The following is a 22072-nucleotide window of genomic DNA, read 5'->3' on the forward strand; positions in this document are numbered from 1 at the left end:
CTCATTTTGTTCCTTTTTACATTAAATGTTTTAAGAGTTACCACTTTAATCCATGCAAGATGGCTTCAGGTGTGCCATACGTTTATCATAAGGAGGACTGTTAGCGCTCTAGTTGTTCTTTGGAACACTCTGGGAAGCTGCAGTAGAACACAAAGGAATAAACTGACAGTCTATGCCCTTGTTGGATGTACATGTTTTACTGAGAATGTCAGACTTCATTCTCACATGCCTGAGAAAGATAATGTGAATTTACAGAAAATAAGCTCTCAGTTTAGCTTATAGATCACCTTCCAAACCTCAGTGGGAAAAGCATGAGAAAATATTTTTCTCTCAATCATGATATCCCAGCAGAAGGCTTTTTCACATGGTGAAATCACCTTAGAACATACCACAATTCCTAAAATGAGTATGGTACCATCAACAAATGATTTATAATGTAACTAAAGTTTTAAAACCTTCTATTAACTGCAATGCTTTTTAATGAGGTGCTATCATGTATATTGGTCCCAAGATGGCTGCCAACACTTCTTGGATGAAGTGCTGACAGCCAATCAGATCTCAGGATGAGATGTGTGGTTAGGCTCCGCCCACATATATATATGATTTTACTTTTGATTTTCTCAGGAACTACTGAACAGATTGACACCAGACCTGCAAAAGGCACTTCCCTGACCTGAGGACTACCTCTCTGCCGAATTTCAAGTAAATCTGTTCGGCCGTTCGGGCTGTACCTTTGACTAAAGGTCCTATGGAAAAATGCATGGGGAAAATGCGTTTTGGGACCCCCCTTTTTTCTCGGCCTCCGCTTGACAAATCACCCCGAGACTTTCAGGGTAGAAGCGGAGCGGAGCGCCCCACCTATTTTGAAAATTTTGCGAGGATTCATCAACCGGCGCCAAAGTTATTCCAAATAGAATGTTGCGGATTTCCTATGGAAACACGGTCCTCACTATAACTATCTACTGGCGACCGCCAGTAGATAATATATATATATATATATATATATATATATATATATATATATATATATATATATATCACCTACTTGCGGTCGCCAGTAGGTAGTTATAGTTAGGACCTATTTTCCATAGGAAATCCGCAACATTCTATTCCCAATAAGTCTGGTGCCGGTTGACGAATCCTTACAAAAATTTCCAAACTTTTGGCCAGCTCTGCTCCGCTCCTACCCTGAAAGTTTCGTGGTGATTCGTCAAGCGGGGGCCGAGAAAAAAGGGGGGTCCCAAAACACGTTTTCCCCATGCAATTTCCCATAGGATCTGTTGTCGCAGCTACAGCCCGAACCGCTGAACGGAATGACACCAAATTTGGCAAAGAGGTAGTCCTCAGTTCAGACTCGTGCCTTTTGCATAAATGGTGTGAATCCGTTCAGTAGTTCCTGAGAAAATTAGAATTAAAAGTACATAAATATCTATGGCTGGTTGTCAGAACCACTGGTCCTTCGACACGAGTAGTTAATGCGATTAACGCATATCCGAAAATAAGCGGGAACAAGAGAAGTGGAAAATGCACAAAAGATCGCGCTTTGAGTGCCTTGCTGCAAAGAAGACATTCCAAGATGGCCGCCGCGGTACAATCGCGGTAGCGGTCTAGTCTTGTCTTCACACCTGTGGGGAGCCTTGGTGGAACGTGCTCTCCCTAACGAGTGCGCACTTCACTGAAGCGTCGCCCGAGGTCGGAGCTGAACTTGCGCGTCTCAGGAAAATCTTAGAATTTCAAAGATAGTGATTAATTCAGTTTACAGTAAGGGTTTGGAGAGCCAAGGCCCTGTTATCTAGTTCTTTCCCGATGTGTTCCCCAAGTCAGGAGATTTCAAGACTCGAGTGAGGAACTTTTCCTGACAGAACCACTCCGCCTCAGCAACTCTTGACAGGAGTTAACTCTAGCAGCTCGAAGGAAGAAGAACACGGAGCCGACTTTGAAAGCTAAGTTATATGTTGTTCATTGTGGAAAGAGTATTACGAAAAAGGCATTGCTAGTAGAAAAAGAAATATAAAAGACATTGTCACTGTATAAGAAGAGAAAAGCTTACCTAAGTATAGAGAGAGATACCTGCTAAGTATCAAGCTAAAAGAAAAAGATGATACAAGATAAAATAACAGAATAAATGCAATAACAAGAAAAACAACTACGCAGAACATACATCCTAGTGAAAGAAAAGACGACGAAATCTATCACAACTATACAGAGAAGAATAGTGAACGCTACATTAAAAAGATACTGGTAGGTGAGCAGATAAATAGAATAAATAATAATTAGAATTAGATTAAAGGACAGGTATTAACCATTAAATGTTTATATGTCTCAGGTGGAACAGTACAGAACCAATAAGAGAAAAAACATTCCAGGCAGTCAACTACCACCATACGAAGAGGGGCTAGTTCAAGAGGATTAAGGGGTACGTTCTTTCCAAGGGTACAACTAAAGATTTGTAGAGTTGGTAGACAAGAGCAGAGTAGACTAGGATGCTAAGTATTGTGTTCTATTAGTTCCCTCAGGCATCGTTCAAGAGAAGGTCCATAGAACGAACTGACAAGAAGAAGGGTGCTACGGAGGGGCTCCGAAGAATCCTGAACCAGTCTCTTCTTTCTTTTTATTATTTTATCCACTCCCCCTTCCCCCTTTGGGGTTGTTTAGAGACGTGATCTAATTCGGTCTCTGGAGGATCCTGGAGGGGGCATTGGGAACTAGCATCTCTGTTCCTGTGCAAGTACATGGTAAGAATTCCTCTGTTGTAGACCCTGACAGAGTGAAGTTCCCACGTTTTAAAACTTGCACCCGGACAGAATGGCTGAAGGAATAAACTTGCAAACCCTGGGATCCGTTTTAGAAGCTATACAAAAGGAGTTAGTCGCAGTTAGAGAGGACAATCAGAGTTTATGACAAGAAGTAATAAATTCTAGGAAGGAGACAGCAGAACTGGCCCAGAGAGTAAAACAACCATTAGACCCAGGGAGAGAGAGCATAAACCCATCCATTGGAGACCCTAATAAAGTAACCACACAAGTCATACACTCTTTATCCCCTGTCATTCCTTTGGCACCCCCAGAAAGATTTAGTGGAGACCCCCAGAAGGCCCAGGTTTTCATTACTCAATGTTCTCTACACTTTATGTGTCGCCCTTCAATTTTCCCTGATGCGCAATCTAGAGTGGCTTTTGTTTTGTCATATTTAAGTGGTGATGCAGCGTCGTGGTCCATGCCCTTGGTTTCACGAGACGACCCACTTTTGCAAGATTATGACCAATTCAAACAAGAATTCCTTCGAATCTTTGATATACGAAGAATTTCTCAGGCTGTAGATAATGAACTGCTTGAATTACGTCAAGGGAATAGAGACCTCGTGGCTTATTTGGCTCAGTTTAATAAATTAGTGATGGAAACAGACTGGCCAGAAAGCAAAAGAGCAGCAATATTTTATCGAGGCTTAAGAGATGAATTAAAGGACGTTCTGGCGCAAATCCCAAATAGACCCACAGAGATCTCAGCCCTGATAGACCTGGTTTTAGAACTGGACTTCCGTCATGGAGAAAGGAAAGGCGAAAAAAAAAGAGATTTCAGACCGTTAGCCCCACGATTCGACAGAGTAAAAATAGAAGCTGGAAAGGTTGCAGAAGGAGCATTTAGCTCTGAACCTATGCAAATTGGAACTATAAGAGGTCCACTTTCGAAAGAAGAAAAGGATAAAAGAAGAATCGGCAATTTATGCATGTACTGCGGCTCAAGTGGACATTTTGTGAGAAATTGTCCAAAGAAACCAAAAAATTCCTTTAAACCGAAGGAAAACTTTCAGCACCACCTGTAGAAGGAGTTGGACAGGTGGATGCTAGTCAGGAATCAACTCCGAAAGGACACCAAGTGGCGAATACCTTGCAATCATCGTCACCACACTTAATCTTGTCCATGACGATAAAGTTTCGACAAGTTACATTGACGGGAGTGGCAGTAATGGTGGATTCGGGAGCTACCGGAAACTTTTGTGATCTAAAATTTGCAACCAAGATTGGGCTGAAGGCCATCCCAAAGACCAAGAGTTAGCCAGTCTGAGCGGTGGATGGAACGAATCTTTCCTCCGGGCCCATTGTGAGTCACATGGAATCAATGCAAATGATTTCTGAAGATGGGCACCGCGAAGATATTCAGTTTAATTTAATTGATGCCCCACAGTTTCAACTCATATTAGGGTTACCATGGCTCACTGAGCACAATCCAGCCATCGATTGGAGCACCAGAACTATAGAAATGAATTTGAAATATTGTGAAAGAAACTGCTTCAAGATGAAAGATGGAACAACTGAAGAGAATCCGGCAATCTCCTTATGCATGGCAGAAGCTTCGGTCTGCGTCATAAATTCACAAGAAATACCACAAGAATACCAGGATTTTGAAGATGTGTTCAACGAGCAAGAAGCCGAGCAACTACCACCTCATCGTGTTTATGATTGTAAAATAGACTTCGAACCAGGCTCCAATATGCCTTGTAGTCGGGTCTATGCGCTGACGGAAAAGGAGCACCAGCACCTGAAAGAGTACATAGACAAATATCTGGCGAATGGTTTCATCCGACCTTCTCAATCGCCGGTATCTTCACCTTTGTTTTTCATGCCAAAAAAGGAGGGAGATTTGAGAACGTGTATCGATTATCGAGCAATTAACAAAATTACCAAGAAAAAACGATATCCTCTACCGCTCATCTCCGTCCTATTAGATCAGGTCAAAGGGGCACAGATCTATACAAAGTTAGATTTGAGGGGAGCCTACCATCTAATCAGAGTGAGAGAAGGCGATGAATGGAAGACGGCATTCAGAACAAGGTTTGGTTTATTCGAATACCAAGTTATGCCGTATGGACTGTGCAACGCTCCAGCTGCCTTTCAGCACTTTATCAACGATGCTCTTAGCGAATTTATCGATCAATGTGTAATTGTGTACATTGACGACATTTTGATTTATTCAGTCGATCAGAGCCAGCATCAGGACCAAGTTAGAAAGGTGTTACAAAAACTCAGAGAGAATCGACTGTTTGTGAAATTGGAGAAGTGCTCCATCAACGTGTCACAAGTGGAATTTTTGGGTTTTGTGATTTCACCATCTGGAATCAACATGGATAAGCGAAAAATCCAACCAGTAATTGATTGGAAGTCTCCAACAAGTGTCAAGGAGGTTCAGGGATTTATTGGGTTCGCAAATTTTTATCGAAGATTTATCAGTGAATTTTCACGAAAAATACTCCCACTTACACGCCTGCTCAAGAAAGGAGTACATTTTGAGTGGTCGAATGAAGCTGAGGAAGCCTTTGAATCCTTGAAGAAAGACTTCACTTCAGCGCCCATCCTGTTGCACGCTGACCCAACTGAGCCATTTTATGTAGAGACTGACGCCTCCGATCTGGCAGTGGGAGGAGTTCTATCTCAAAGGCACAAACAAACGGGTCAGCTGCATCCTGTTGCTTATAGATCTCGAAAATTGACACCTGCTGAAACTAATTACACCATAACCAAAAAAGAACTGTTATCTATAAAAGACGCCTTCAAGGAGTGGAGACATTATCTCATGGAAGCTAACCATGTGGTAACAGTCTTCACTGACCACCGTAATTTGAAGTTTTTGAAGTCAGCCAGAACCCTCACGCCTCGACAACTTCGATGGTCTCTGTATTTCGCTGACTACGACTTTGTGATTACCTACAGACCAGGAGCCCAAAATGGAAAAGCAGATGCCTTATCTCGAATTGGGACTGAAGAAGAAAAAGGGGTGCCCAAAAATCAAACAATAATTCCAGATTCCAAAATAATTTGTGCCACCACTCCAATTAATTTGAAGGAACTAATCGCTCAGGTCTTAAACCCAGAAGACATGCAGAAATGGGCCCAACAAGAGGAAGGAAGAGAAGTCCAAAACCGTTTACCTTACCATAAGGGAGCCCTATACTTGCCTACGCGTGAATTGCAAACTCAAGCACTGTACGAATGCCACGATGATCTCTTGGCAGGCCACAAAGGAGAGCTCAAGACTGCAGACCTGGTAAAGAGAAAATACTGGTGGCCTCAAATGAATAAAGACATTGAACAATATGTCAAGACATGTGAGATTTGCGCTCAGGGAAAATCGGAACGGCAGGCTCCAAAGGGTTTATTGCAACCTATGCCAACCCCCCCTTTTCCATGGCACACAATCACCCTAGACTTAATAACTGACTTGCCTTCCTGTCAGGGGGTTAATACAGTTTTAGTGGTGGTAGATGCATTTTCAAAAATGACTCATTTCCTAGCATTAAAAGGGGTTCCTACAGCAAAACAGTCAGCTACTCATTTTAGCACACAAATAGTGAAACTACATGGGATTCCGAGAGTCATCATTTCAGATCGGGGTTCACAATTCCTGTCCCATTTCTGGAGAGCTTTTGTAGAAGGTCTGAGAATTGAGACTAGGTTTTCAACCAGCTATCACCCAGAAACAGACGGTCAGACAGAGAGGGTGAACCAAGAGCTAGAGCAATACTTAAGACTTTTCCTGTTAAAACAAGACAAGGATTGGCCAGAGTACCTATGGGCAGCAGAGTTTGCTCATAATAATGCAAAAAACGTATCCACTGGTTATTCTCCGTTTTACCTAAATTATGGGAGGCATCCTAATTCCACAGTCCAAGAAGTTGAAGTCTCAGTTCCAGCAGTTAAAGATTTAGTCTCTCATCTTAATCAAGTTCACCAAACAGTATCCAGGAATTTGGAACAAGCCAAAGAAAAATATAAAATCTATGCAGACAAGAAAAGAAGGGAGGGCCCTCTCCCTTAGTAGAAGGAGATGAAGTTTGTTTGAATACAAAGAACCTCAGATTAAAAGGAAATCGAAAATTCCAACCTAGGTTTATTGGTCCCTATCCAATTGTGAAAAAGGTGAATCCAGTAACCTACAAGTTGAAATTGCCACCCAAGCTTAAAATTCATGCAATTTTTGCTCATTAGATCACTGTAGTAAAGCTACTGCTCACCAGGGAAAACTGCTGCTGGTATTGAAAGTGCATGTTTCAGTCTGCATGTCAGAATTTTTTAATGAAATAGAAGAGGATTTGAGAAGTCACTCAAAATGTGCCCTAATTTTTATTTCTGCAGCACTAATCATACTTTTTATGGAAAAATGAACCCCCTCATTTTGTTCCTTTTTACATTAAATGTTTTAAGAGTTACCACTTTAATCCATGCAAGATGGCTTCAGGTGTGCCATACGTTTATCATAAGGAGGACTGTTAGCGCTCTAGTTGTTCTTTGGAACACTCTGGGAAGCTGCAGTAGAACACAAAGGAATAAACTGACAGTCTATGCCCTTGTTGGATGTACATGTTTTACTGAGAATGTCAGACTTCATTCTCACATGCCTGAGAAAGATAATGTGAATTTACAGAAAATAAGCTCTCAGTTTAGCTTATAGATCACCTTCCAAACCTCAGTGGGAAAAGCATGAGAAAATATTTTTCTCTCAATCATGATATCCCAGCAGAAGGCTTTTTCACATGGTGAAATCACCTTAGAACATACCACAATTCCTAAAATGAGTATGGTACCATCAACAAATGATTTATAATGTCACTAAAGTTTTAAAACCTTCTATTAACTGCAATGCTTTTTAATGAGGTGCTATCATGTATATTGGTCCCAAGATGGCTGCCAACACTTCTTGGATGAAGTGCTGACAGCCAATCAGATCTCAGGATGAGATGTGTGGTTAGGCTCCGCCCACATATATATATGATTTTACTTTTGATTTTCTCAGGAACTACTGAACAGATTGACACCAGACCTGCAAAAGGCACTTCCCTGACCTGAGGACTACCTCTCTGCCGAATTTCAAGTAAATCTGTTCGGCCGTTCGGGCTGTACCTTTGACTAAAGGTCCTATGGAAAAATGCATGGGGAAAACGCGTTTTGGGACCCCCCTTTTTTCTCGGCCTCCGCTTGACAAATCACCCCGAGACTTTCAGGGTAGAAGCGGAGCGGAGCGACCCACCTATTTTGAAAATTTTGCGAGGATTCGTCAACCGGCGCCAAAGTTATTCCAAATAGAATGTTGCGGATTTCCTATGGAAACACGGTCCTAACTATAACTATCTACTGGCGACCGCCAGTAGATAATATATATATATATATATATAATATATATATATATATAATATATATATATATATATATATATATATATATATATATATATATATATATATATATATATATATATATATATATATATCACCTACTTGCGGTCGCCAGTAGGTAGTTATAGTTAGGACCTATTTTCCATAGGAAATTCGCAACATTCTATTCCCAATAAGTCTGGTGCCGGTAGACGAATCCTCACAAAAATTTCCAAACTTTTGGCCAGCTCTGCTCCGCTCCTACCCTGAAAGTTTCGTGGTGATTCGTCAAGCGGGGGCCGAGAAAAAAGGGGGGTCCCAAAACACGTTTTCCCCATGCAATTTCCCATAGGATCTGTTGTCGCAGCTACAGCCCGAACCGCTGAACGGAATGACACCAAATTTGGCAAAGAGGTAGTCCTCAGTTCAGACTCGTGCCTTTTGCATAAATGGTGTGAATCCGTTCAGTAGTTCCTGAGAAAATTAGAATTAAAAGTACATAAATATCTATGGCTGGTTGTCAGAACCACTGGTCCTTCGACACGAGTAGTTAATGCGATTAACGCATATCCGAAAATAAGCGGGAACAAGAGAAGTGGAAAATGCACAAAAGATCGCGCTTTGAGTGCCTTGCTGCAAAGAAGATATTCCAAGATGGCCGCCGCGGTACAATCGCGGTAGCGGTCTAGTCTTGTCTTCACACCTGTGGGGAGCCTTGGTGGAACGTGCTCTCCCTAACGAGTGCGCACTTCACTGAAGCGTCGCCCGAGGTCGGAGCTGAACTTGCGCGTCTCAGGAAAATCTTAGAATTTCAAAGATAGTGATTAATTCAGTTTACAGTAAGGGTTTGGAGAGCCAAGGCCCTGTTATCTAGTTCTTTCCCGATGTGTTCCCCAAGTCAGGAGATTTCAAGACTCGAGTGAGGAACTTTTCCTGACAGAACCACTCCGCCTCAGCAACTCTTGACAGGAGTTAACTCTAGCGGCTCGAAGGAAGAAGAACACGGAGCCGACTTTGAAAGCTAAGTTATATGTTGTTCATTGTGGAAAGAGTATTACGAAAAAGGCATTGGTAGTAGAAAAAGAAATATAAAAGACATTGTCACTGTATAAGAAGAGAAAAGCTTACCTAAGTATAGAGAGAGATACCTGCTAAGTATCAAGCTAAAAGAAAAAGATGATACAAGATAAAATAACAGAATAAATGCAATAACAAGAAAAACAACTACGCAGAACATACATCCTAGTGAAAGAAAAGACGACGAAATCTATCACATCTATACAGAGAAGAATAGTGAACGCTACATTAAAAAGATACTGGTAGGTGAGCAGATAAATAGAATAAATAATAATTAGAATTAGATTAAAGGACAGGTATTAACCATTAAATGTTTATATGTCTCAGGTGGAACAGTACAGAACCAATAAGAGAAAAAACATTCCAGGCAGTCAACTACCACCATACGAAGAGGGGCTAGTTCAAGAGGATTAAGGGGTACGTTCTTTCCAAGGGTACAACTAAAGATTTGTAGAGTTGGTAGACAAGAGCAGAGTAGACTAGGATGCTAAGTATTGTGTTCTATTAGTTCCCTCAGGCATCGTTCAAGAGAAGGTCCATAGAACGGACTGACAAGAAGAAGGGTGCTACGGAGGGGCTCCGAAGAATCCTGAACCAGTCTCTTCTTTCTTTTTATTATTTTATCCACTCCCCCTTCCCCCTTTGGGGTTGTTTAGAGACGTGATCTAATTCGGTCTCTGGAGGATCCTGGAGGGGGCATTGGGAACTAGCATCTCTGTTCCTGTGCAAGTACATGGTAAGAATTCCTCTGTTGTAGACCCTGACAGAGTGAAGTTCCCACGTTTTAAAACTTGCACCCGGACAGAATGGCTGAAGGAATAAACTTGCAAACCCTGGGATCCGTTTTAGAAGCTATACAAAAGGAGTTAGTTGCAGTTAGAGAGGACAATCAGAGTTTATGATAAGAAGTAATAAATTCTAGGAAGGAGACAGCAGAACTGGCCCAGAGAGTAAAACAACCAGTGGTTCTGGCCAGGGAGAGAGAGCATAAACCCATCCATTGGAGACCCTAATAAAGTAACCACACAAGTCATACACTCTTTATCCCCTGTCATTTCTTTGGCACCCCCAGAAAGATTTAGTGGAGACCCCCAGAAGGCCCAGGTTTTCATTACTCAATGTTCTCTACACTTTATGTGTCGCCCTTCAATTTTCCCTGATGCGCAATCTAGAGTGGCTTTTGTTTTGTCATATTTAAGTGGTGATGCAGCGTCGTGGTCCATGCCCTTGGTTTCACGAGACGACCCACTTTTGCAAGATTATGACCAATTCAAACAAGAATTCCTTCGAATCTTTGATATACGAAGAATTTCTCAGGCTGTAGATAATGAACTGCTTGAATTACGTCAAGGGAATAGAGACCTCGTGGCATATTTGGCTCAGTTTAATAAATTAGTGATGGAAACAGACTGGCCAGAAAGCAAAAGAGCAGCAATATTTTATCGAGGCTTAAGAGATGAATTAAAGGACGTTCTGGCGCAAATCCCAAATAGACCCACAGAGATCTCAGCCCTGATAGACCTGGTTTTAGAACTGGACTTCCGTCATGGAGAAAGGAAAGGCGAAAAAAAAAGAGATTTCAGACCGTTAGCCCCACGATTCGACAGAGTAAAAATAGAAGCTGGAAAGGTTGCAGAAGGAGCATTGAGCTCTGAACCTATGCAAATTGGAACTATAAGAGGTCCACTATCGAAAGAAGAAAAGGATAAAAGAAGAATCGGCAATTTATGCATGTACTGCGGCTCAAGTGGACATTTTGTGAGAAATTGTCCAAAGAAACCAAAAAATTCCTTTAAACCGAAGGAAAACTTTCAGCACCACCTGTAGAAGGAGTTGGACAGGTGGATGCTAGTCAGGAATTAACTCCGAAGGGACACCAAGTGGCGAATACCTTGCAATCATCGTCACCACACTTAATCTTGTCCATGACGATAAAGTTTCGACAAGTTACATTGACGGGAGTGGCAGTAATGGTGGATTCGGGAGCTACCGGAAACTTTTGTGATCTAAAATTTGCAACCAAGATTGGGCTGAAGGCCAGCCCAAAGACCAAGAGTTAGCCAGTCCGAGCGGTGGATGGAACGAATCTTTCCTCCGGACCCATTGTGGTCACATGGAATCAATGCAAATGATTTCTGAAGATGGGCACCGCGAAGATATTCAGTTTAATTTAATTGATGCCCCACAGTTTCAACTCATATTAGGGATACCATGGCTCACTGAGCACAATCCAGCCATCGATTGGAGCACCAGAACTATAGAAATGAATTTGAAATATTGTGAACGAAACTGCTTCAAGATGAAAGATGGAACAACTGAAGAGAATCCGGCAATCTCCTTATGCATGGCAGAAGCTTCGGTCTGCGTCATAAATTCACAAGAAATACCACAAGAATACCAGGATTTTGAAGATGTGTTCAACGAGCAAGAAGCCGAGCAACTACCACCTCATCGTGTTTATGATTGTAAAATAGACTTCGAACCAGGCTCCAATATGCCTTGTAGTCGGGTCTATGCGCTGACGGAAAAGGAGCACCAGCACCTGAAAGAGTACATAGACAAATATCTGGCGAATGGTTTCATCCGACCTTCTCAATCGCCGGTATCTTCACCTTTGTTTTTCATGCCAAAAAAGGAGGGAGATTTGAGAACGTGTATCGATTATCGAGCAATTAACAAAATTACCAAGAAAAACCGATATCCTCTACCGCTCATCTCCGTCCTATTAGATCAGGTCAAAGGGGCACAGATCTATACAAAGTTAGATTTGAGGGGAGCTTACCATCTAATCAGAGTGAGAGAAGGCGATGAATGGAAGACGGCATTCAGAACAAGGTTTGGATTATTCGAATACCAAGTTATGCCGTATGGACTGTGCAACGCTCCAGCTGCCTTTCAGCACTTTATCAACGATGCTCTTAGCGAATTTATCGATCAATGTGTAATTGTGTACATTGACGACATTTTGATTTATTCAGTCGATCAGAGCCAGCATCAGGACCAAGTTAGAAAGGTGTTACAAAAACTCAGAGAGAATCGACTGTTTGTGAAATTGGAGAAGTGCTCCTTCAACGTGTCACAAGTGGAATTTTTGGGTTTTGTGATTTCACCATCTGGAATCAACATGGATAAGCGAAAAATCCAAGCAGTAATTGATTGGAAGTCTCCAACAAGTGTCAAGGAGGTTCAGGGATTTATTGGGTTCGCAAATTTTTATCGAAGATTTATCAGTGAATTTTCACGAAAAATACTCCCACTTACACGCCTGCTCAAGAAAGGAGTACATTTTGAGTGGTCGAATGAAGCTGAGGAAGCCTTTGAATCCTTGAAGAAAGACTTCACTTCAGCGCCCATCCTGTTGCACGCTGACCCAACTGAGCCATTTTATGTAGAGACTGACGCCTCCGATCTGGCAGTGGGAGGAGTTCTATCCCAAAGGCACAAACAAACGGGTCAGCTGCATCCTGTTGCTTATAGATCTCGAAAATTGACACCTGCTGAAACTAATTACACCATAACCAAAAAAGAACTGTTATCTATAAAAGACGCCTTCAAGGAGTGGAGACATTATCTCATGGAAGCTAACCATGTGGTAACAGTCTTCACTGACCACCGTAATTTGAAGTTTTTGAAGTCAGCCAGAACCCTCACGCCTCGACAACTTCGATGGTCTCTGTATTTCGCTGACTACGACTTTGTGATTACCTACAGACCAGGAGCCCAAAATGGAAAAGCAGATGCCTTATCTCGAATTGGGACTGAAGAAGAAAAAGGGGTGCCCAAAAATCAAACAATAATTCCAGATTCCAAAATAATTTGTGCCACCACTCCAATTAATTTGAAGGAACTAATCGCTCAGGTCTTAAACCCAGAAGACATGCAGAAATGGGCCCAACAAGAGGAAGGAAGAGAAGTCCAAAACCGTTTACCTTACCATAAGGGAGCCCTATACTTGCCTACGCGTGAATTGCAAACTCAAGCACTGTACGAATGCCACGATGATCTCTTGGCAGGCCACAAAGGAGAGCTCAAGACTGCAGACCTGGTAAAGAGAAAATACTGGTGGCCTCAAATGAATAAAGACATTGAACAATATGTCAAGACATGTGAGATTTGCGCTCAGGGAAAATCGGAACGGCAGGCTCCAAAGGGTTTATTGCAACCTATGCCAACCCCCCCTTTTCCATGGCACCCAATCACCCTAGACTTAATAACTGACTTGCCTTCCTGTCAGGGGGTTAATACAGTTTTAGTGGTGGTAGATGCATTTTCAAAAATGACTCATTTCCTAGCATTAAAAGGGGTTCCTACAGCAAAACAGTCAGCTACTCATTTTAGCACACAAATAGTGAAACTACATGGGATTCCGAGAGTCATCATTTCAGATCGGGGTTCACAATTCCTGTCCCATTTCTGGAGAGCTTTTGTAGAAGGTCTGAGAATTGAGACTAGGTTTTCAACCAGCTATCACCCAGAAACAGACGGTCAGACAGAGAGGGTGAACCAAGAGCTAGAGCAATACTTAAGACTTTTCCTGTTAACACAAGACAAGGATTGGCCAGAGTACCTATGGGCAGCAGAGTTTGCTCATAATAATGCAAAAAACGTATCCACTGGTTATTCTCCGTTTTACCTAAATTATGGGAGGCATCCTAATTCCACAGTCCAAGAAGTTGAAGTCTCAGTTCCAGCAGTTAAAGATTTAGTCTCTCATCTTAATCAAGTTCACCAAACAGTATCCAGGAATTTGGAACAAGCCAAAGAAAAATATAAAATCTATGCAGACAAGAAAAGAAGGGAGGGCCCTCCCTTAGTAGAAGGAGATGAAGTTTGGTTGAATACAAAGAACCTCAGATTAAAAGGAAATCGAAAATTCCAACCTAGGTTTATTGGTCCCTATCCAATTGTGAAAAAGGTGAATCCAGTAACCTACAAGTTGAAATTGCCACCCAAGCTTAAAATTCATCCAGTCTTCCACGTCTCTTTATTAAAACTAGCTTCCCCAAACTTGAGGAAAGAACTGCCCCCGAAACCTATTCAATTGGAGTCGGGAATGGAGTTTGAGGTAAAAGAAATCCTGGACTCAAAAAAGGTTAAAGGAACACTGTACTATCTAGTTGATTGGAGAGGTTATGGGCCAGAGGAGCGGTCCTGGGAACTTGCATCTGATGTTCACGCTCCTAGACTTGTGAGAACCTTTCATCTAAGATTTCCTACGAAACCAAGAGTGGAAGAACCTCCGTTGTTGGGGGGTACTGTCAGAACCACTGGTCCTTCGACACGAGTAGTTAATGCGATTAACGCATATCCGAAAATAAGCGGGAACAAGAGAAGTGGAAAATGCACAAAAGATCGCGCTTGGAGTGCCTTGCTGCAAAGAAGACATTCCAAGATGGCCGCCGCGGTACAATCGCGGTAGCGGTCTAGTCTTGTCTTCACACCTGTGGGGAGCCTTGGTGGAACGCGCTCTCCCTAACGAGTGCGCACTTCACTGAAGCGTCGCCCAAGATCGGAGCTAAACTTGCACGTCTCAGGAAAAACTTAGAATTTCAAAGATAGTGATTAATTCAGTTTACAGTAAGGGTTTGGAGAGCCAAGGCCCTGTTATCTAGTTCTTTCCCGATGTGTTCCCCAAGTCAGGAGATTTCAAGACTCGAGTGAGGAACTTTTCCTGAAAGAACCACTCCGCCTCAGCAACTCTTGACAGGAGTTAACTCTAGCGGCTCGAAGGAAGAAGAACACGGAGCCGACTTTGAAAGCTAAGTTATATGTTGTTCATTGTGGAAAGAGTATTACGAAAAAGGCATTGCTAGTAGAAAAAGAAATATAAAAGACATTGTCACTGTATAAGAAGAGAAAAGCTTACCTAAGTATAGAGAGAGATACCTGCTAAGTATCAAGCTAAAAGAAAAAGATGATACAAGATAAAATAACAGAATAAATGCAATAACAAGAAAAACAACTACGCAGAACATACATCCTAGTGAAAGAAAAGACGACGAAATCTATCACAACTATACAGAGAAGAATAGTGAACGCTACATTAAAAAGATACTGGTAGGTGAGCAGATAAATAGAATAAATAATAATTAGAATTAGATTAAAGGACGGGTATTAACCATTAAATGTTTATATGTCTCAGGTGGAACAGTACAGAACCAATAAGAGAAAAAACATTCCAGGCAGTCAACTACCACCATACAAAGAGGGGCTAGTTCAAGAGGATTAAGGGGTACGTTCTTTCCAAGGGTACAACTAAAGATTTGTAGAGTTGGTAGACAAGAGCAGAGTAGACTAGGGTGCTAAGTATTGTGTTCTATTAGTTCCCTCAGGCATCGTTCAAGAGAAGGTCCATAGAACGGACTGACAAGAAGAAGGGTGCTACGGAGGGGCTCCGAAGAATCCTGAACCAGTCTCTTCTTTCTTTTTATTATTTTATCCACTCCCCCTTCCCCCTTTGGGGTTGTTTAGAGACGTGATCTAATTCGGTCTCTGGAGGATCCTGGAGGGGGCATTGGGAACTAGCATCTCTGTTCCTGTGCAAGTACATGGTAAGAATTCCTCTGTTGTAGACCCTGACACTGGTGAGGATCCGTGGACCCTACCCGCACTGTAAGTGCACCCTCCCCGAACCGAGCGGGCACCCTCTCGATCGCGCGCTGAATGCTAATTGGCTGTCGAGTGTCTGTCTACATTCGAAACCAGGAACTGTTGGCAGCCATTTTCTGCCTCGGTAGAAGCGAGGCTGAAGAAGCAGGGGGAATTACTGTGTAAAACATTTAAAGGGGGCAGAGTGGAAATACTCTGACCCTCTAGAGGTGCTTAGGGGGTCCTAGAAGGACCCCCTGGGGTCCCATTATATTTTCTTTTTTAAACGGCGGAATGCGCGCACGGTGCGCGCATCCTATCGCGTTGGGTGCACGGATTCTCTCGCGTTAGGTGCGCGGATCAACGGAATCTTTTTTTGAAAAAAGACAAGAAATCATTGGTTGTATGACTACTTTCTACACTGAAAGGTAGGGTGTATATTTCTGTTTTTTAAAGGTACGATTCTTATTGGTTGACAAACACAGATTGTAAGGAACATTATATATGATAAGCTGATATGTTGAAAAGTCAAGCACACTTCCTGTCTTGTTTAGCAACATTGTGTGCTGAACTTGTGACCTGTGTGCTCAGTGCAGTGTTCCATGAGCTGTTTCTATGGTAACTGGTAGAAGGCAGATTGGGGGAAGGGTTGAAATGTATTTCAGTTGGAAAGGGTTGAAATGTTTAACCAATAGAAATGTGTGTTTGCTTTTGAGTTTATGTGTGAAGGATTGTGATTTCATGTTTACATATATATGTGTGGAAAATGAAAGGGAAACTTTTCCATTCTTTGTTTTTGCTGAGAGGTGCATAGTGCAGAGATTCTGTAAAATAAAATATGGTGAGTGACTGATATACTTTTTAATCTACAAAACAACTTGAAAGGTGAGTTATTTAATTGTGAGGGGATATATGTAGGCTATTTTCATTTTAATCAGACTAATGTATTTCTCCTGCTAAAGTGTAGGGAGTACTTTTTTTCTCTACAATTTTATTGACAGTGTGTGTGCATATAGAAACCATTCTGTGATAAGCATTTGTGTTTTTCATGTGTTTGTAGACAGATAACTGTGCTGTTTTTATATTTTGGTAGAATTAGACACCAGTCATTGTTTATGAATTTGTGAAATGAGTTATGTTATCTATCTATACTAAAATGTAGTACTTCTTCTAGATGAAGAAATGTGTTTTGGTATAGTGCAAGGGATAGTGTTGTTTGTCTAGAGTCACAGAGTGAGTATGTGTGCATTTGGGAACCACTGTGAGAGAAGCATTTGGTAACATTGTGTATTTGCTGACAGATAACTGTTTTAAAACCTGTCATGTTGTCAAGTTTTAGTAGCATTAGAAACCAGTGTTTGCTTATGCATTGATAAAATAAGTCATGCTTTGAGACTAATGTACTCTACTTTAATATGTAGATTGTGTGTAGTCTCCTTACCCCTTGCACAGTAGTGAATGAGTTTTGGTGAGCTGCTAGGGATAGTGTTGCTTGTCAAGAATCACACTGTGAGTCTGTGTGCATTTGGGAACCACTGTGAGAGAAGTATGTGGTAATATCGTGTATTTGCTGACAGATAACTGTTTTAAAACCTGTCTTGTTATCAAGTTTTAGTAGCATTAGAAGGCAGTTTTTGCTTATGCTTTGATTAAATGAGTCAGGCTTTGACGCAAAAGTGCAGTCCTGAAATATCTAGATTGTGTGCAGTTCCCTCACGACTTGCGCTGTAGTGAATGAGAGAAGTATGTGGTAATATTGTGTATTTGCTGACAGATAACTGTTTTAAAACCTGTCATGTTGTCAAGTTTTAGTAGAATTAGAAGCCAGTTTTTGATTATGCTTTTATGAAATGAGTCAGGCTTTGACAGAAAGGTGCAGTCCTGAAATATGTAGATTGTGTGCAGTTCCCTTGTCAGTTCCACAGTAGTGAATGATTTTTGGTAAAGTGCTAGGTATAGTGGTTGTTGTCTAGAATCACACTGTGAGTCTGTGTGCATTTGGGAACCACTGTGAGAGAAGCATTTGGTAACATTGTGTATTTTTTAGCAGATAACTCTTTTAAAACCTGTCATGTTGTCAAGTTTTAGTAGCATTAGAAGCCAGTCTTTGCTTATGCGTTGATTAAATGAGTCATGCTTTGACACTAATGTGCTGTACTTAAATATGTAGATTGTGTGCAGTACCATTACCTCTTCTAGACTAGTGAATGAGTTTTGGTAAACTGCTAGGGATAGTGTTGCTTGTCTAAAATCACACTGTGAGTCTGTGTACATTTGGGTAAGGATTGTGAGAGAAGCATTTGGTAACATAGTGTATTTGATGACAGATAACTGTTTTAAAATCGGTTATGTTGTCAAGTTTTGGTAGGTTTAGAAGCTATTCTTTGCTTATGCATTGATAAAATGAGTCAGGGTTTGACACTAAAGTGCAGTGCCATGTACTATTCTCTTCACTGTGCCAGAACTGAAAATGTAAAAGTTTTACCCAGGCACTAAGCTAGCAGTAGTCTGATGATTTAGTCAGTTTCCAAGTACTCATGTTGTGAACCATACTTTACCACACGGCTTGTTTGAAATGTCTATGTAGTATGCATGCAGTCTTCTAACATACTATACACTTGTCTTTCACATTTTCAATTCGCTTGTCAGTATCCATACACTTCCAGGAAACACCCTGTAACTCCCTTTGCAGTCCTCTAGTCACCCATTCAGCATCATGTACTAATCCATTCACTGTGCCAAAACCCAAACACTTATATATGCACCAAGATACTATCTTTGGAGTACTCTAATCATTCAGTCAGTGCCTAAGTATTCATGCACTGAGCCAGGCCTTAGCACATGGACTGCTGCAAACCCCTATCCACTATGTATGCACTCTTCTAACCACCTAGACACTTGTCTTTCACACTTTCAATTCCCTAGTCAGTATCCATACAGTCCAGCAAATATCCTGTCACTCCCTTTGCACTCCTCTAGTGACCCATTCAGTACCAAGTACTAATCCATTCACTGTGCGAAAAGCCTATCACTTATAAATTCACCTAGGCATTCTCCTTGCTGTACTCTAATCATTCAGTCAGTACCCAAGTAGTCATGCAGTGAGCCAGGCCTTAGCACATGGACTGCTTTAAATGCCTATGCAGTATGGATGCAGTCCTCTAGTCACCTACACAGTTGTCTTTCACATCTTCAAATCCCTAGTTAGTATTCATACACTTCTAGCAAACACCCTGTCACTCACCCAGTGTGTCTCCTTATAGTACTGTAATCATTTAGTCAGTTAGCATGTAGTCTTTTAGTGAGGTAGGCTTTAGGGCATGAACTGTTTCAAAGTAGTATGCACTCTGCATGTAGTGTTTTAACCATCGTCACACTTGTGGTTCAGGGCTATTGTTTCTTAGTCAGTTTTTATATAAAATGTGTTTGTACAGTAATGGAATAGTATAAATTTGAAAGTTATTAATATACATTTATTTGTGATTCTTTTTTACAGATACAGAACAGGAGTGTTTCTTATCTGTTTGCACTCTTCTTGTGCAAGATTGTTTGGATGAAGGGTCCTTAGGTGTTTCATCATACTTGCTGTGCCGCACGAGTATTTTTTGCTAGGATCACCTCGTAACAGAACTCTTTTGCAAATCTTGCGCGTGACGAAGATGGCATTGGTCTTTGTTTGCCCCTCGAGAAAAGTAGAAAATTTCCACATCACTGAAGGAAAACGTTGTGGGCGTGGTGCATCCTCCAAAAATTCATCCTTAGATTCAGTGAATATTTTAAAGTGACAACATTTACAGTTTTGGTAAGTTAAACTTATAAAATGTTGTTAGCTGTATGCATTTTATATATCTGTGATTTGTATCTAGTTTTTTTTTGTTCAGAATAGCATGTCTGGTTGTTTTCAACAATCTTTGAGATTGTTTTTTTTTTTTGCCCGCTGTTAAGTGATGAGTACGATTGAAATCACTATTTTTAGTGAAATTTAATATATTCTGAGAACAGTAAAAAAGGCAAAAAAATTACTTTGTGGAAAAAATGCTGTGTTGTAAAAAATGTATTATTACATGTTATATTTTTTTTTCCTTTTTTTTCACAGATCCAAATTTTAAAATAAGCAATTTTTATGAATTTAGATTGGAATGAAAATGTGAAAAAAATGTGTACCATTTTTTATTCATATTACTGTGAAGGTAAGTTTAACTAAGTCTCAATATGCAGAATGAGGAGGTCTGCAAGAAGCTACAAAGTTGAAATATGTTTCTAAAAACACTCTGTTTATACCTTTGTAGTTTTGAAATCTGACCCTAATCAGATATCATGTGACCTGCTAAAAAAGAGATTTGAGGGGTTCATAATATTTCCTATTTTAGCTATTGAAGGACCGCACTTATTTCAATAATTCTTATTTGAACATCTTTGCAGACAAAACTCTGTGCTTACCTTTTATCATTCGCAAGGAATTTTAAAACTGGAAATATGTCACTTTTTGTAACATAGTTATTGTGTAAGATACTCTTTCATATTTACAAAGAGAGGAAAAGGCACTCTGTGCACTTTTTATACTCCATGTAAATACAATCTCATCATGCAGACCACTTTGTTTTGAAAGGGTGTTCTATAAGTGTTGTTGTGCATGATTGCACTTAATACTCATAGAACAAGAAACATGTCTAGATTTATCAGAAATCATAAATCTCGATATGTGTGTGAATGGTGCACCATTCTAAAATTGGTGTAGGGAAGCACAACAAGGAGAATTGTTTTAATTTCTCCACATTTTTATATCTTCAAAGTATGCTGAAATGTTCAGCATACATTGAAGGAGAAAAATGCATTTTCCCATTGTTTTTGTGCAGGAAGGTGTGTCTTCCTGTAGAAAAACAAACAGCACATGACACAGATATCCTTGCACTATGGAGCAAGGGTGCCTTTGTCACCACATGGCTGCAGTTTAAGTAGCCGTGCAGACAGAAGCATAGATTTGTAACATATTTATGTACATATGTTGCATCCCTGTGCTTCGGAAGTACTACAGCACACTGCAGTTAAAGAGGTTACTGTGTGATGCTGCAGCACTTCCTCATAGTTCTGCACTTATACATTCACCATACGCTACTAATGCATTCATTCAGTCAATTACGTACTACACATACATTCATCTAAATTAACACTAACAAAGAAATGTAGCTCTTTTTTGAACTAGGAATGTTATTTCTTACAAGAACTTTTTTTTTCTTCTTTCTTCTTTTATAATTTTTTTTGAGTTTTCTGAACAATTTTTAAATTATTTTGGTTTTTCTGCAAAACAAAAAACAAAAACAAAAAACAGGAGAAACCAAACAATGAACTTCAGGGAACAATAAAAAAAATAATAATAAACTAGCAAATGTGACTTTCTTGCCGGCGGCAGATCAGATCGATCAACTGCTCACCATAGCACAAAGTTGCATTGCACTTAGTGCAGAGCACTTTTCAAAATTGAAATTGAGGACGGATGTCCAAGGTTTGGGCTGATGGATGCACTCGTGAGGTGCTCGGCTGCGATGAGGTGGATGGCTCAGGAGCAGGAGTGTTTCTCATCCGTCGGCACTCTTCTCGTGCAAGATTGTTTGGATGAAGGGTCCTCATGTGCTTCATCATACTTGCCGTGCCGCACGAGTATTTCTTGTTAGGATCCCCTCGCGACAGGACTCTTTTGCAAATCTTGCACGTGACCAAGGTGGCATTGGTCTTTTTCTGCCCCTCGGGAAAAGTTAAAAATTTCCACACCACTGAAGAAAAACGTTCTTTGGGTGGTGCCTGAAGCCATTTTTGGTTGAAAAAAGTTAGAGCTAAGTGTAAACTTAGTCTAAAAAATCTTCTTCTCTCCAAAGAGATGGTGCTCTAAAGAAGGTCAAAGAAGATTGAAATGGGTGGGGTCTTTCAATAGTTAGAAGAGGAAGTGTAATGAACCAATCAAATATCTTTTTTTGCAGGTCACATGGGATCCGCGCACCCTTCGCTTACGCAGCATGCACCCAGCGCGCATCCGCGAAATTGAATAAAAAAAATTAAAGGATTAGATGTGAAAATATATTAGTTTTAAGATTAGTTTAGAGTTTGTTTTCAATTAATATTCACATGAAATTCATATATATATGTTTTTTAAATGTTAAATATTTCACGGGATCCACGCTCCTACTGCGTCATAGACACAGATGACGCATCGCAGAAGCGCGTAAACGTCACGTTACGTACATCGAACGTGTCGCGTATAGGCTGG

This window comes from Triturus cristatus, chromosome 5_2, assembly GCF_964204655.1.
Source record: "Triturus cristatus chromosome 5_2, aTriCri1.1, whole genome shotgun sequence".
NCBI classification, from domain to species: domain Eukaryota; kingdom Metazoa; phylum Chordata; class Amphibia; order Caudata; family Salamandridae; genus Triturus; species Triturus cristatus.